This window comes from Podarcis vaucheri (assembly GCF_965113315.1).
Source record: "Podarcis vaucheri genome assembly, chromosome: 3".
Taxonomy (NCBI): Eukaryota; Metazoa; Chordata; class Lepidosauria; order Squamata; family Lacertidae; genus Podarcis; species Podarcis vaucheri.
In genome coordinates, this window is record NC_138761.1 from 120,162,642 (window position 1) to 120,178,736 (window position 16,095).

The following is a 16,095-nucleotide window of genomic DNA, read 5'->3' on the forward strand; positions in this document are numbered from 1 at the left end:
AAGCAGTCGTGATTTTCACTTTATTCACACTAAAGCCATAGTTTGGCTTAGCATTCAATCTGAACTGGACCCTCGTCAAGAAGACTCCGCCGAGGAGCAAACTGTTGATGTCTGTTTGGTATTCGTCTGCTAATTTGCACAAAACGAAAAGTATTTCACAAGTTAAGAACCATTGTTCCAGAGACTTCAGAGAAGAGTTTGGGATTACTAATGCTTTTCATTGTCAAGTTACATCCGGGAAAGTGATGGCTTTGAAATGGAGTTAGACAAAGGCTAGCAGTGGCTACTAGTGGTTCCCATCTGGTTGGCCACTGTGAGAGCAGGTCATTGGACTGGATGGACCATTGGTCGGGCTTGTCTTACGTTTTTGTAAAGGGTCCCTAGGGTGAGCTGCATGATTGTGAAGCCGCAAGCCTACAGGCTACTCTTTTCTCCCTCTCTGCAGACTACTGTAGCACAGGAAACAAAGGGGAGGAGAGGACTGAGGGGGGGTCTCAGTAGCAACAATATCTGTAGCCACAGATAACGGGTAGAAGTAAAATCAAGCCAGGTGCTGCTGTCTGTTCTTGTTGTTATCTCCTGCCCAGAACAGGGAACCTAGCTGCAAAAGTTAGGGTAGGGTCCATTAGGATCAGGATTTCCCTTGCTTTCCTCACTATGTGGTAGATCCAGCGGGCCTCTTTGTAAAATTACCGTATTTTCCACTCCATAAGACACTCTTTTTTCCTTCTAAAAAGTAAGGGGAAATGTCTGTGCGTCTTATGGAGGAAATGTGAGGTCCCTAGAGCCGAATTAGGTAAAGGTAAAGGTACCCCTGCCCGAACGGGCCAGTCTTGACAGACTCTGGGGTTTGTGCGCCCATCTCACTCAAGAGGCCGGGGGCCAGCGCTGTCCGGAGACACTTCCGGGTCACGTGGCCAGCGTGACAAAGCTGCATCTGGCGAGCCAGCGCAGCACATGGAACGCCGTTTACCTTCCCGCTGGTAAGCGGTACCTATTTATCTACTTGCACCCGGGGGTGCTTTCGAACTGCTAGGTTGGCAGGCGCTGGGACCGAGCAGCGGGAGCGCACCCCGCCGCGGGGATTCGAACCGCCGACCTTTCGATCGGCAAGCCCTAGGCGCTGAGGCTTTTACCCACAGCGCCACCCGCGTCCCGAATTACCCAGGGGCAAAAAGCAGATCGTGCTTTTTTTTTTTTTTAGAAAGAGGGAAGGGGGTGTTGAAACAAAGCCGCTGAGCAGCTGACCGGCAAGCGATCGGAGGGAGATAAGGGAGGCTAGCGATAAAGGAGGCTGCCTGGGAGGGGGGAGGTAAAAGCACATGGATCCTCAGGATTTTTGCATTGGGTCACCCCAAATTCACCATCAGATCACATAGCATGTCCATGGCTACAGCCGGCACCAAAAAAACCACGCATCCACTGTTTCGTGGGGCCGCAATGGCGCAAAAACGTGGTTACAAAGCACGGATCCACATGGCTGCTCAGGATTTTTGCATTGGGTCACCCCAAATTCACCATCAGATCACGTAGCATGTCTGTGGCCACAGCAAGAACCACAAAAATCAAACATCCACTGTTTCATTCAGAATATTTTTTTCTTGTTTTCCTCCTCTAAAAACTAGGTGTGTCTTATGGCCAGGTGCATCTTATGGAGTGAAAAATACTGTAACCTCTCTCCCCTCTTTGCTGCTTAGGGGTTTCCAAGTCCCAACGCTGACAGTATCCTTGTGCTTTTAAGAGACTTTCACGAGGTCTGGCTTCTCTAATTCTAACACAGCAGCAATGGCAGAAACTCTACAATGAGCAGGGTTTTTCCTGCTCTGCGCCTCTTTTATGCAGAGCTCCCTCATCTATGCAGTTGTCACCTTGTGTTCCACCTCTGCTCCTTTTGCTTTTACTTGCAGTATGAAATTCAGTTCTTTGTGTCTTTAGGGTAGGGGTGGGGCCGACATTTGATGCAGTTCACATTTCAAGGCAAATCGACCCAGATCACGCTTTCCAAAACAATATGCAAGCGGAAATACAGCCGTCCTTCGAAATTCGCAGCAGTGCAGTGCAGTTCTCCCGCTAAGTAATGTGTAAAGGTAAGGTAAAGTGACCCCTGACTGTTAGGCCCAGTTGTGGATGACTCTGGGGTTGCGGTGCTCATCTCGCTTTATTGACCGAGGGAGCCGGCGTACAGCTGTGGCCAGCATGACTAAGCCGCTTCTGGCGAACCAGAGCAGCGCACGTAAATGCCGTTTACCTTCCCGCCGGAGCGGTACCTATTTATCTACTTGCACTTGACATGCTTTTGAACTGCTAGATTTGCAGGAGCAGGGACTGAGCAACGGGACCTCATCCCGTCGCGGGGATTAGAACCGCCGACCTTCTGATCGGCAAGTCCTAGGCTCTGTGGTTTAACCCACAGCGCCACCCACGTCCCCAAGTAATGTGTACAGTAGTGCATATACTGAGGTAACATGTGCGTAAATATGCACATATTTGTCAAAATAAAAAATTGCATTGCATTCAGGAAAATATAAATATGGGGGGGGAGCACGCTTTGCAAAAATGCGTGTTAGCACTAATATGCCGATGAATTTTCATAGATCCATAGAAGTGTAGGGCTGGAAGGGACTGGGAGCATCACCACAAGGACTTCTGAGATAACAAAACCCCCAAACCAATGTGGGAATTTGGGGGACTGAGCTTAAGAATGGGAAAATGAGAAACTGAGATGTTATGTACGTTGTGGATTCACTTCTATCTGGAGCATGATTGGGTGGTTCCTGCCAACCAATCATACTGCTGCACTGTTCTAGGACCAATCAGACTGCTGCATTCTGAATCCTATTGTTCTAGGACCAATCAGACTGCTGCATTTTGGATCCTATTGTTCTAGGACCAATCAGACTGCTGCAGTTTGGATCCTATTCAACTCAGTACATAACATGAGAGAAACCAAAACTTACAGATGCAGCTACCCCAAGTTAAGGGGCGTGAGCAGAGCCAGGCAGAAAGTGGCAACCCGGCTTGTCTGTCCGCATGCTTCCTCCCTCACGCGAAGACGCCCTGCCGATGTCTCAGCTTCTTTCCAGCACGGCTTTATGGCTCTCAAAACTGCAGGGTGGGCAGGAATGTAACAGCTGAAGCTCTTCCCAGCATCAACGGTGACCGCCGTGAGGGGGAAACGGCAGCTGTTATGTTTCTGCCAGTCATGAAGACACAAGAGACCTGCCAAAACAAAAAAAAAGGCGAAACCCTAACCCTTCTTGAACTTTGTTGCTTTTTTGCATCGCCTGTCCTTTGTTCCTCTATGTGACTCCATTATCACTCATTGCTCCTTTAAGCCCTTGCATAGGAACCAACTCCAAGGGGCTGAGGTACCTTCTCCCCCCACCCAATAAAACATCTGAGGGGGGGTCCCCAAAGGTGATGGTGTTGTAAACAAAAATGGCCCTTGTTATGTACTGAGTTGAATAGGATCCAAACTGCAGCAGTCTGATTGGTCCTAGAACAATAGGATCCAAATTGAAGCAGTCTGATTGGTCCTAGAACAATAGGATTCAGAATGCAGCAGTCTGATTGGTCCAAGAACAATGCAGCAGTATGATTGGTTGGCAGGAACCACCCAATCATGCTCCAGATATAAGTGAATCCACAACGATTGGCTTACAGTAGAATTCCAGAATTAACCAATCATGTGCAGCCCATTGTGTAAATAATGTATATAAAGCAGATACTGTGAGGGGACTTTCATTCATTCCTCCTCACCACTATGAGCTGAATAAAGAGCATGAAATCACTTTGCGACTCTGAGTATATTTCAGCCCTTTTGCCTTATGGGGTACCCAAGAACCCGTATAAAGTCCTTACGTAGGTTCCCTATTGGTAGGAGAGAATAACAGAGGCCAACCAGAGAATATTGAGAAGCAAAGCAGCTAGTAAGCTTGATCTTTATTGATCTTTTGCAACAGGGTGCTCCCCTCACACGCAGGAAAGGAGGAGGAACCCAGAACAATGGCATGCAAGGCCTTATAAAGACTTTTGAAATTGCCACCCTGTAACCTAAGACCACCCCCCAGATACATCATACCTACATCACAGAAAAGGTGGTCTAAAACAGAAATTTGAATGTTGTTTTTCCTGTTTGCCAGGTTATCTGATTGCCTTTTTTGATAGTCTGTCACCCATTAAAATGCTGATTTCTCAATTCCTGAGATAATGGGAAGGCTCCCTGACTCCCCCCTTGCAGGGAAAACAATTGGTCACTTTGGGAATCAAAATGGTTTCAGGTCGGTTTTCCTCTGCTGATCTATGTACGTGCTTGGTTAGTACACTTATGAACATTACCATATATCTAAGACCTTAGGGACATGGGTGGTGCTGTTGGTTAAACCACAGAGCCTAGGACTTGCTGATCAGAAGGTCGGCGGTTCGAATCCCCACGACGGGGTGAGCTCCCTTGCTCGGTCCCAGCTCCTGCCAACCTAGCAGTTTGAAAGCACGGCAAAGTGCAAGTAGATAAATAAGTACCTCTCCAGCAAGAAGGTAAACGGCGCTTCCGTGCGCTGCTCTGGTTCGCCAGAAGCGCCTTAGTCGTGCTGGCTACATAACCCGGAAGCTGTACGCCGGCTCCCTCGGCCAATAAAGCGAGATGAGGGTTGCAACCCCAGAGTTGGTCACTACTGGACCTAATGGTCAGGGGTCCCTTTACCTTTTTACTCTCAGGTAACTATGCACAGGACGGCATCTTTAATAGTTCAGTGTGGATTTGGAAGTGTTGACATTTAGTTGGTTTTTTAAAAAGAATTGTAAAATGGAAAGACTTCGCGAACTAAAGTGGGGGCGCATTTTGTTTCGGAACTACAGGTATATGTTGCTTCTGTGTGTGAGAAGCTGTGGAGTTTCTTCAAACTTCATCATCCATCAAAGGGGCAAAAAGAACAGCTACCACCCATATTTAGGTTCTGAGAATGGTGAAACCTCCCCAGAAATCCTGCTGATTTTGATTTCAGGCAAGTTGACATTAGGTTAAGGGTAAAGGGACCCCTGACCATTAGGTCCAGTCGTGACCAACTCTGGGGTTGCAACCCTCATCTCGCTTTATTGGCCAAGGGAGCCGGCATACAGCCAGCATGACTAAGCTGCTTCTAGCGAACCAGAGCAGCGCACGGAAACACCGTTTACTTTCCTGCCGGAAGAAGAAGAAGAAGAGTTTGGATTTGATATCCCGCCTTTCACTCCCCTTCAGGAGTCTCAAAGCGGCTAACATTCTCCTTTCCCTTCCTCCCCCACAACAAACACTCTGTGAGGTGAGTGGGGCTGAGAGACTTCACAGAAGTGTGACTGGCCCAAGGTCACCCAGCAGCTGCATGTGGAGGAGCGGAGACACGAACCCGGTTTCCCAGATTACGTGACTACCGCTCTTAACCACTACACCACACTGGTACGGAGCGGTACCTATTTATCTACTTGCACTTTGCCATGCTTTTGAACTGCTAGGTTGGCAGGAGCAGGGACCGAGCAACGGGAGCTCACCCCGTTACGGGGATTCGAAGAAGAAGAAGAAGAAGAAGGTTTTGGATTTGATATCCCGCCTTTCACTCCCTTTCAGGAGTCTCAAAGCGGCTAACATTCTCCTTTCCCTTCCTCCCCCACAACAAACACTCTGTGAGGTGAGTGGGGCTGAGAGACTTCAGAGAAGTGTGACTGGCCCAAGGTCACCCAGCAGCTGCATGTGGAGGAGCGGGGAATCGAGACAGAAAGGCAATGCCAGCAGGTACAAAGGAAGCAGAAGGTGAGAAGAAGAAAGGCTAGAAATGTTTGAGAAGGTAAAGAGAATGTGGAAGAAGACATGAGGAAAGGGGCAATAGGCTGGTGATAGAAAGGATAGCAAAAGAAAATGAGATGAGAGCAAGTACTGTAATAATGGAAAAAAGAACTGAGAATTTTGCAACAAAGCAAAGAGAAGGCAGGAGGCCAGAAATCAAAGAGAGGATGCAATTATTAAACAGGTTAAAACAGGTTTGACCAACAAAATAAATGTAATATGACTTCACTTGTACTGGGGAAAAAATAGCACACTAATATTTTAGTGTGTGACAGGTGGTGAGGTGCTAGAACTATTATGCAGAAATTAAATGGATCCCAAATTAATGAGCCAAGGTCAAAGGTGGGGGTTTTTTTAATCCTCTTTCCTTAGCCCCTTCACCTCCATTCTTTCTCTTCCCCAGCGGTCATCTCGAAATTCATCAGCACTAGATTAACACCAGAGGTGGCATTAGAAGCTGAATGTCAATTAATAACAATTATTTGTCCTTAATAACAAGTAAAAAATAGATAATAATTAAAAACAGCCCTCTGAGATGTAAGAGTGCAACTACTGCATGTATCAGGCTTGCTAGGCCTTGCAGAATTAAGTGAATGGAAATACTAAGTGTTTTGCAACCCCAAAAGGAGCCAGAGAAGGGAGGGACCCCCCCCCCCAAATGACCAGGCTTGATCTTAAGCAAAGTTAGATGGCTTGGAGCCAAAGTAGGTACCATTCGCACCATTAGCAACTGGTGTGAATGGCTCTTCAACAGGAAATACTAAGTGTCAGAGAAGGACACCCCCCATAGGAAGGAGGCAGCCTTAACCCTTTGTCCCCTATTGTAGTCCTGATCCATTTGCTTATTGGCACTGGAATAAAAGCTCTCATGTACCCTAATGGATGGTCTGTTTTTCGTGCAACTCAAGTAGTGAAGGTGGCTCAGAGGTGCCACTGGGAGCTATCTTCTGTATCTCGCTGCCCATACACAATCTGCTTGTGGCTGTTGATTCAGGATTCATGGATACTAAACCTGCATGGGGAATGGGCAGCAAGCTCCCTGTTAAGTTGTGGGTGAACATATCAGACGACACAGCGATTCTTCAAACTGCTCTTGTTTATTCACAGGCCAGAATAGAACTGAACTGAAGGGTTCAGCCAGCCTGCTTATATAGAGCTCCCCTACAATGCAACTGTAACCACTTTCTGTAACTATCCAATCACTGAACGTCACTTTCAAACCCTTATTTGCATATGTGGACCTGAGTGAAAACTATCTACAGTATCCCCCTGCTGGCCCAGGGTGAGAACTTCAGTACATAACACTCCCCCCTCCTGCCCCTCTGCCAGAGGCGAACTTTGGTAATAGTGCGCCCAGAGCACATGCAACATTTGGTGCACCCCCTAAATACCGTATTTTTCGCTCTATAAGACGCACCAGACCACAAGATGCACCTAGTTTTTGGAGGAGGAAAACAAGAAAGAAAAAATCTGAATCTCAGAAGCCAGAACAGCAAGAGGGATCGCTGCGCAGTGAAAGCAGCAATCCCTCTTGCTGTTCTGGCTTCTGGGATAGCTGCGCAGCCTGCATTCGCTCCATAAGACGCACACACATTTCCCCTTACTTTTTAGGAGGGAAAAAGTGAGTCTTATAGAGCAAAAAATACAGTATTTATTATTTTCACAATAATTCATTTTGGTACTTTTCTTTGGTACTTTGGTACTTTCTTTGGTACTTTGCTTTTCATGGATATTCTCGGTAGGTACCATATAAATATAGGTATTATTATTATTATTATTATTATTATTATTATTCACCCCCTTGGCTCATCACCCTGTGCAGGAGAATCGTCCGCGCCCCCCAAAATCTGGTGCTGCCCCAGCCATCTACACAAATTCCTTGGAAAGTCTGTAAAGGACCCCAAGTGCATACAACTTTATGCATGGAACGCTCAGTGCACAACACGATGAGGAAACTTGCCTTCCTGTATTGGCAGTTGTGTGTGCAAAACCCCTTTGTTTGTATGCTTGCATGCTGCAGGGAGCAACCTTCCACAGAGAGTAGGTCAGAGATGTATCTATGGATACTGGAAGGACTGAGAGGGGCTAATGTTATTCTTCAGGAGGCTGGGGGAAACCTGCCAAGGCCTGCATATCAGTTGGCTGAAGAAGGCAGAAGAGCAAGCCAGGTTAGGTTTTGTTTCCTTGTTTTTATTTTTCCAGACCAGCTGGCAGCCCCTGTAGGAGGCACAGTCCGTTCAACTCGCTTTAGAACAAGCAGCAGAATCTCTGGGAACTTCGTGTTCTGCGTAGTTATGCACATCCCTTTAAGCTTCGGCATGGAACCTGTTAAGTCAATGGGGTGCTTTAGGGCTCTGGAGGCATTCACAAAGTCCTTTGCATTGTGCTGTCAGCATGCACCCGAAAACAGCATGAGGGTGTGTGGCGGCGGCGGCTTCGCACTGCAGGCTGTGTGTTGGATGGTGGCTTCATGATGATAAATACTTGCAACCTGCACTTCAGTCCCCAGGAATGCCAGAGCAGCTTATGGTTATTAGAAAACAAACTGCAGCGGAGGGTGTAAAGGTAAAGGTAAAGGGACCCCGACCATTAGGTCCAGTCGTGGCCGACTCTGGGGTTGTGGCGCTCATCTCGCTTTATTGGCCGAGGGAGCTGGCGTACAGCTTCCAGGCCATGTGGCCGGCATGACTAAGCCGCTTCTGGCGAATCAGAACAGCGCATGGAAACGCAGTTTACCTTCCCGCCAGAGCGGTACCTACTTATCTACTTGTACTTTGTTGTGCTTTCGAACTGCTAGGTTGGCAGGAGCAGGGACCGAGCAACAGGAGCTCACCCCGTCGCAGGGATTCGAACCGCCGACCTTCTGATCGGCAAGTCCTAGGCTCTGTGGTTTAACCCACAGAGCCATCCGCGTCCCTAGATTGAGGCATACTAATAATCAGTTAATTGTTATCCCGTTCTTCTGCTAAAAGTAAGCAGAGCAGTATAAGGCATGATCATAAAACTAGGTAGAATAACCAGTAAAAATGCTGATAACAATCCTTTATCCAAGATAGCTGGATGAATTTTTCTCAATTCTTTCATGGACTAAGACAGTAATAGAAAATATATGCAGGATCAAACCAAGAGCTAAGATTAAATTAGGCAGAGGGAGCCCATAAATTGGGAGTGGGAGGCGTCACGAGAGCAATTCCAGGGATAATCCGACAAATAGGTCTGGCTGCTGTTATGGTCTGAGAAAAGAAAGCAGTGCAACACATTTTCCAGGTCCCAACAGCTAAGTAACTGTCTCTCTTGCTGTGTCCTGGAAGTTGAGCTTTGCCAAGATGCTAATATACATGGATTGCTATTGAGTATAAGAGGGAGTAAGGAAACCTAGCCCTGATCTTATAGTTTAACCTTTCTATAATAATTCTTACATGCCCGCCAACATTTCTCTAATAAAAATAGCAGCGTCCTATTCCATCATTCATCATCATTTTACTATATATACCCTCCCATTTCACTAGACTGCCCCAGCCACTCTGGGCTGATTCCAACATATATAAAAACATTTTAAAAGAATCATTTAAAAACTTCCCTATACAGGGCTGTCTTCAGATGGCTTGGGGTCAGGTAACTCCATACCCACCAACATTTCTCCGAATAAAATAGGGACATCCTAAGACAAAGCCTTAGTGGGACGCGGGTGGCTCTGTGGGTTAAACCACAGAGCCCAGGACTTGCTGATCAGAAGGTTGGCGGATCGAATCCCCGCGACGGGGTGAGCTCCCGTTGCTCAGTCACAGCTTCTGCCAACCTAGCAGTTCAAAAGCATGTCAAAGTGCAAGTAGATAAATAAGTACCACTCCAGCAAGAAGGTAAACAGCATTCGCTCTGATTCGCCAGAAGCGGCTTAGTCATGCTGGCTACATGACCCGGAAGCTGTACGCTGGCTCCCTTGGCCAATAAAGCAAGATGAGCGCCGCAACCCCAGAGTCGGCCACAACTGGACCTAATGGTCAGGGGTCCCTTTACCTTTAAGGCAAAGCAGGACATTCTGGGATCAAATCAGAAACCAAGACAGCTTCTGTAAATCCGGACTGTCCCCGGAAAATAGGGACACTTGGAGGGTCTGTCATTAGTTGTATATTCTCAGTACAGTTGAGATATGTTTTGAATGTAATTTTTACTTTACTATGGGCTTCCTTAAGCCCCCAACCACTAGTTTTGCTAAACAATGAATGGAACATGCTCAGTTTCTCAAATGTTACAGGCTGCATCTCTTTCTTTTCAATGCCTTTTAGCATCACTGTTTACATTTGTTCTGTATCGCTCTCTGTGTATACACAAATACATATGCATGTATAATTCTGCCAACTAAGAACATACTTCATGCATCTGATGGACTCTAGTCCACAGAAGCTTATACATTGCTGTAAGGAATCTGTTAAGCTGCAGTCCTAACCCTACTTACCTGCGAGTAAGTCTCACCTAATTCAATGGGACTTACTTTTCTAAGTAGGTATGGTTAGGATTGTGCAGTTAGCCTTTAATGTGCCGCAAGAGTCTTATTTGTACTTTCTCAAGTGTTAATTGAACTATTTATTCATATTTTGTTTGCGGTGCAGAAACCATTTTTTAAAAAATTGTTACAGATATTTTTGGTAGGTTTTGAATGGGGTCGTGTACTTTGGGGAAGTGGAGCTGGGATACTGACTGTGAAGAACAGGAAAGTGAATAAAGCATATAATTTTGTAGTACTGTATTTAAATGATAGGCCCGCATAGTTTTTTGGGATAGCATCTAATGGAATTAGTTCTTCCTTTTACCGTATTTTTTGCACCATAACACTCACTTTTTTCCTCCTAGAAAGTAAGAGGAAATGTCTGTGCGTGTTATGGAGGAAATGCCTACGGGTGGCATGCCTACGGATTTTCCTCCTCTAAAAACTACGTGCGTGTTATGGTTGGGTGCGTGTTATAGAGCGAAAAATACGGTAAGTGTGTTACTGCATGGTTGAACAGTAGCAGGTTGTTTTACAATGCTGGGATATAATTAACAAGCTCAGTGTTTTTTGGAGGATTGTCATATCTGTGATATGCAAAAAAATATATTGTAGTGACATGCAATGTTTATAAGATTTCTTATGTTTCTACATCTTTTCTTTGTCCTCGATAAAGGTCATAAGACCCAAAGTAAAGCAGATATTTTATATAAAAACAGAAAAGTCTATTTTTAAGCTTGAATGGAGACTGTAGTCTGACAATAAAGACTTTATATTGTTTCAGGCTACCAACTCAGCTGTTTTCTATGGACAAAACAAATCATGCTTGGAGCCTATGTGAACTTAGGGTTGTGCCAAGCATTCACCACTTTTAATTATTAGGTAAAAATAAATTACTGTAGTTTTCCGACTGTAAGACGCCCCCAAGTATAAGACGCCCCCTATTTTGGGGGACTCCGATTTAAGAAAATGGGGGGAGATGACCAAGAGTTGTTGAGTTTATTCGGAGTGGATTACACACAATTTTTTAGCTTTTGGGGGGGTGGGTGGGGATTGTCGAAAATCGCTCATCTGCAGCTGTCAATTGACCGTGCTATGCCACAGAGCCAGCCAATCGCAAACAGCCCTTCACACAGCCACCAATCACCTGCCTCATTGCTGCTGAAAATCTTGTGGCTGCAACCAGTCACCCAATCCCCCTCTGCACTACCCATGTATAAGACGAGGGCAAATTTTAAAGCTAATTTTTAAAGAAAAAACCCTAGTCTTATACACGGAAAAGTACGGTATTTTCTACCCAAATACACCAGCAGTACAATCCTATACGTGTCTACTCAGAAGTCTAATGGAGTTCAATTGTAGTAGGTATGAGTTACTCTTGCGTAAACTGGTGCCTTTCTCGGTTAATTTGCCTTGTTAACCCTTTCTGACTGCACAGCCCCTTCTCATGGTGGCTGCCTCAGTCACTGGCAGAATCCGTCAGTGGGCGTTTCTTGAACCTCTTCCAACATAAAAGTTGTTTGACACCCAGTCTCCTCCTCCTCTCACTGCGTGGGAGTCTTCTGCGCAGGGAAGGCGTGGGTAGCGGAGGACCTGGGCTCTCCTCACTGATGTCCAGTGAAGAGTCCTGGAGCCCTCTCTCCAATTCCCCCGTCTGCCCCCCTTTATCCCTGGTGTTGCGCTGATTGGCTTCCCCCTCTACTGAGCTGTTTCTCCCCCTGCTGCTGGGTCCTTCGCCAGCATAATCTGGGAGCCTCCCCTTCGCCTCTCGCTCCGATGTCAGTTCCCTGACATCAATTGAACTTTCTCCCAAGTAAGTAAATATATAGGCATTGTAGCCACAGTAACCTGAAAGACAAAAATGGGGGTTTGAGAAGGGTCAGTTGCAGGGGAGTGAGAAATGTCCCTATTTTCACCTGAGGATGTTGAAGGGTGTGCTGTCAGTTAATGTGACCTGGTTGCTCTTTCACAGATTTGAACAAAGGAAAAGGAAAGTCGCGTGTAGAATCCAGGCCATGTTTGTTTATTATACACGATAGAGCTGAGAAGAGCACCTCTTTAAGACCTAACCACTAATAAACCTAAAAATGAGAGCAGCAGCCAGTGGCGTAGCATGGGTTGTCAGCACCTGGGGCAAGGCAAATAATTTGCGCCCCCTAACCCGTGGATTTGCGCCCCCTAACCCTAACCCCCAGATGTTGCGCCCGGTGCGGCCGGCCCACCTGCACCCCCCACGCTACGCCACTGGCAGCAGCAAACTTTCCGCTTATGCCAGAATTAACAAAACTGCACATATCTGGCACAAGGGTTGTGCTTGCTGATGGGTTGGGTTTACAACGTGCATTCCTATGCTGATGTCCATCCTAAGATCAGATGCTCCTCGCCTTGATAGATCAGATTCATGGAATAAGCAGCAGGAGGGAGGATCAAGCCTCCCATTTACTATAAACACGTCTTTCAGTTCTGTGCTCGGGATTTTGCACAACTAAAAGCAGCCTCGCACCACACCCTGCCCCAAATGCAGTGAAATCAAGCAGGGCAGAAGAGGGGTTTAACCTTTTTGCACCAGGCTGGTCTCCAGCTGAAAATCATGCTAGCCAGTTATTTGCTCCGAAAGATGCTAATACAGTGGTACCTCGGGTAAAATATACTATAAACACGTCTTTCAGTTCTGTGCTCGGGATTTTGCACAACTAAAAGCAGCCTCGCACCACACCCTGCCCCAAATGCAGTGAAATCAAGCAGGGCAGAAGAGGGGTTTAACCTTTTTGCACCAGGCTGGTCTCCAGCTGAAAATCATGCTAGCCAGTTATTTGCTCCGAAAGATGCTAATACAGTGGTACCTCGGGTAAAATACTTAATTCGTTCCGGAGGTCCGTACTTAACCTGAAACTGTTCTTAAGCCTCCTGCTGCTGCTGTGCCGCCAGAGCACAATTTCTGTTCTCATCCTGAAGCAAAGTTCTTCACCTGAAGCACTATTTCTGGGTTAGCGGAGTCTGTAACCTGAAGCGTATGTAACCTGAAACGTATGTAACCCGAGGTACCACTGTAACAGCAAACTGTGTGTGTGTGTGTAGCCAGGATTTTTGCTGGGGGGCGTGCAGACATTTTTTTGGGGGCAGAATCTGAGATAGCTATGCATTTTATTGATTTTTATTTATTGGGGCTGCCCCCCAGCTACGCCCATGTGTGTGTGTTAATTTTCAGCAGGGAAAGTTGTATGTTTGGATTAGGACCACTGTGACAGTTTTGGGAAAAGGAGCTTTAAAATGCATTTAAAGTAACATGTAGTTTGAGTATCTGGCTCATACACACTCTCTACTGTCCTGAGTCCCCTTACTGCATATGAAACATAATATTTGTACTACTAAACTTGGCTGTGCATTTATTTACTCTCTCTCTCTCCCTCCCTCCCCTGTCATGCATGATTCATTCCCAGACTGAAATGAAGAAGGAAGATAGATCTCAGGGTTTGGGAGAGGCTGGGTATAAATAAATTCAATTAGCCTTGTTCAAATGTTATGTAGGGTTAAGGCATATGAGTAAGGGAACTTTGGAGCCGAAGGTTCACTGTAGCTGCTACTGAATATGCAAGAAAACTATGCAACACTTTCTCTACTTGCCTTTTCCTGTAAGACCTATTACAGTCGTTAAGAGTCGTCAACAGGCTCATCTCAGCTATCTGCCAATCTCCCATTCCCACCACCCTTCTGAGTAATACCCCTCCCCACCTTCTCACTATATAGAAGGATCTGGCAACTTCTGTTTCAGTGTATCTGAAGAAGTGTGCATGCACACGAAAGCTCATACCAAGAACTAACTCAGTTGGTCTTTAAGGTGCTACTGAAAGGAATTTTTTTTTTTTATAATAATTTTTATTGCATTTTTTCCAAGTTACAGAAAGAACAAAAGGAAAAGCAGAATAGAAGAAAAAAGAAAAAAGAGCAGAAAATCACAGCCATTTCAACAACTTATTTCAACTTTCCATTGGACTTCCCCACATCTCCCGCATAATGCATTCTTGATAATAAAGTTATCAGCAAATTATACCCTTATTTCGTGTGTTTCTTTATATTTTCAGTTGCCATTTAAGTTTAAATTTCTTATTCTCCATTTACTCTAAAGATATAACATAATGTCATTTTTACCCATTTAAACTTTGATTGTTTCATAAGTGTTATCAATTTCATAGATAATTAAATTTCATTGCTGGGGCTAACGATCCAAATCATACGGCGTCTTATGTTTCATACAACTTATAATACTTTTGCAAATAGTCTTTAAATTTTTTCCAGTCCTCCTCCATTGCCTCTTCTCCCAAGTCTCGGATCCTTGCAGTCATCTCGGCCAGTTCCATGTAGTTCATCAATTGCGTCTGCCAATCCTCCAGTGTGGGCAAATCTTGGGTTTTCCAATGCTTAGCAATAAGAATTCTTGCTGCTGTTGTAGCATACATAAAAAAAGTTCTATCCTTTTTTAACACCTTCTGGCCGACAATGCCCAGAAGGAAGGCCTCTGGTTTCTTGGGGAAGGTGTACTTGAACACCTTTTTTAACTCATTATAAATCATTTCCCAAAAGGCCCTCAATCTTGGACAAGTCCACCAGAGGTGAAAGAATGTCCCTTCAGGAATTTTTTTATTGTAGCTGCTATTGTGTTGGCTGCCGTCCCTCTGGAAAGAAGTGTTCAATGAGCTTTCAGTCCGGCAAATTTGTTGGAATAAATGCAAGTTTCTTTAAATACTTAAAGAATAAACTCATGAGAAGGGAACCAGACTAAAGTTTTTCAGAAGTGATATTTAAAACTATGTCATCATCCAGCCTTGTAGATGAACCCACAAAAACTACTACCCTGGGAGCGGGGGAATGGTTGGCAGAGGAGGGATAGAGAATTCTGTCCCATCTGCAGCAAACCACGGCATTTCTATAGCAGACACAAAGGAAGAATCGAGCACTGCTGCACCTTCACCAGTAAAGGGACCCCTGACCATTAGGTCCAGTCGCAGACGACTCTGGGGTTGCGGCGCTCATCTCGCTTTACTGGCCGAGGGAACCGGCATACAGCTTCCGGGTCATGTGGCCAGCATGACTAAGCTGCTTCTGGAGAACCAGAGCAGCGCACGGAAATGCCGTTTACCTTCCCGCTGGAGCGGTACCTATTTATCTGCTTGCACTTTTATGTGCTTCCGAACTGCTAGGCTGGCAGGAGCAGGGACCGAGCAACGGGAGCTCACCCCACCGCGGGGATTCGAACCGCCAACCTTCTTATCGGCAAACCCTAGGCTCTGTGGTTTAGCCCACAGCGCCACCCGCATCCCTACCTTCACCAGTAGGGTTGGACAAACCTGCCAAAACATTCAGTTTTCCCGACTGTAAGTTCAGTTTTCTACACCAGCTGGCAATTCATTTATTTTCTTAAAGGCCAGTGGTAGTTGTGTTTACTATGGCAGGCTGTGATCTCTTGTGAGAAACATGCTTCCCTCTGCCACAGTTTGTCGTTCCTACAAATTGTACTGGCTGTTCGCTTCGCTTACCCAATCCCTGGGGTGTGTCGGTGCACATGCACATTCTCTGTACCTTGCCTTCTCTGTACCACAGGTTGTCCGAGTTTGAGCCAGTGGCCCCATCAAATCTCTTGACTGCTAATGAACCCCAGCTGTGCCATCTCTTACATGTAGTGGCAAACGATCCCTCAGCATAGGATGGTTCCTCCATCAATCGTATTGATTCCTCCCCTTGTAGTCCTTTGTAGAATGGAATGGTCATTCTCTAGCCAATCAGAAGGTGGCTC

General features: G+C 45.9%; 1 long non-coding RNA gene across 4 annotated transcripts in view; it reads right to left on the reverse strand.

The window, feature by feature from the left end:
• LOC309528846 overlaps nt 1-16,048 on the reverse strand; it is a 53,756-nt gene extending 37,708 nt beyond the window's left edge. For 3 of the 4 annotated variants that reach the window (XR_014217909.1, XR_014217910.1, XR_014217911.1), the window contains exons 1-2: nt 15,839-16,048; nt 2,958-3,219 (exon numbers count right to left, since the gene is read on the reverse strand). This is a non-coding gene — a long non-coding RNA (uncharacterized lncRNA). Of the gene's footprint in view, nt 1-547; nt 602-2,957; nt 3,220-15,838 lie in introns of those variants that run through there. The other variant, XR_014217912.1, reaches the window with a different exon arrangement.
• Between the last annotated feature and the right edge of the window lie 47 nt (nt 16,049-16,095).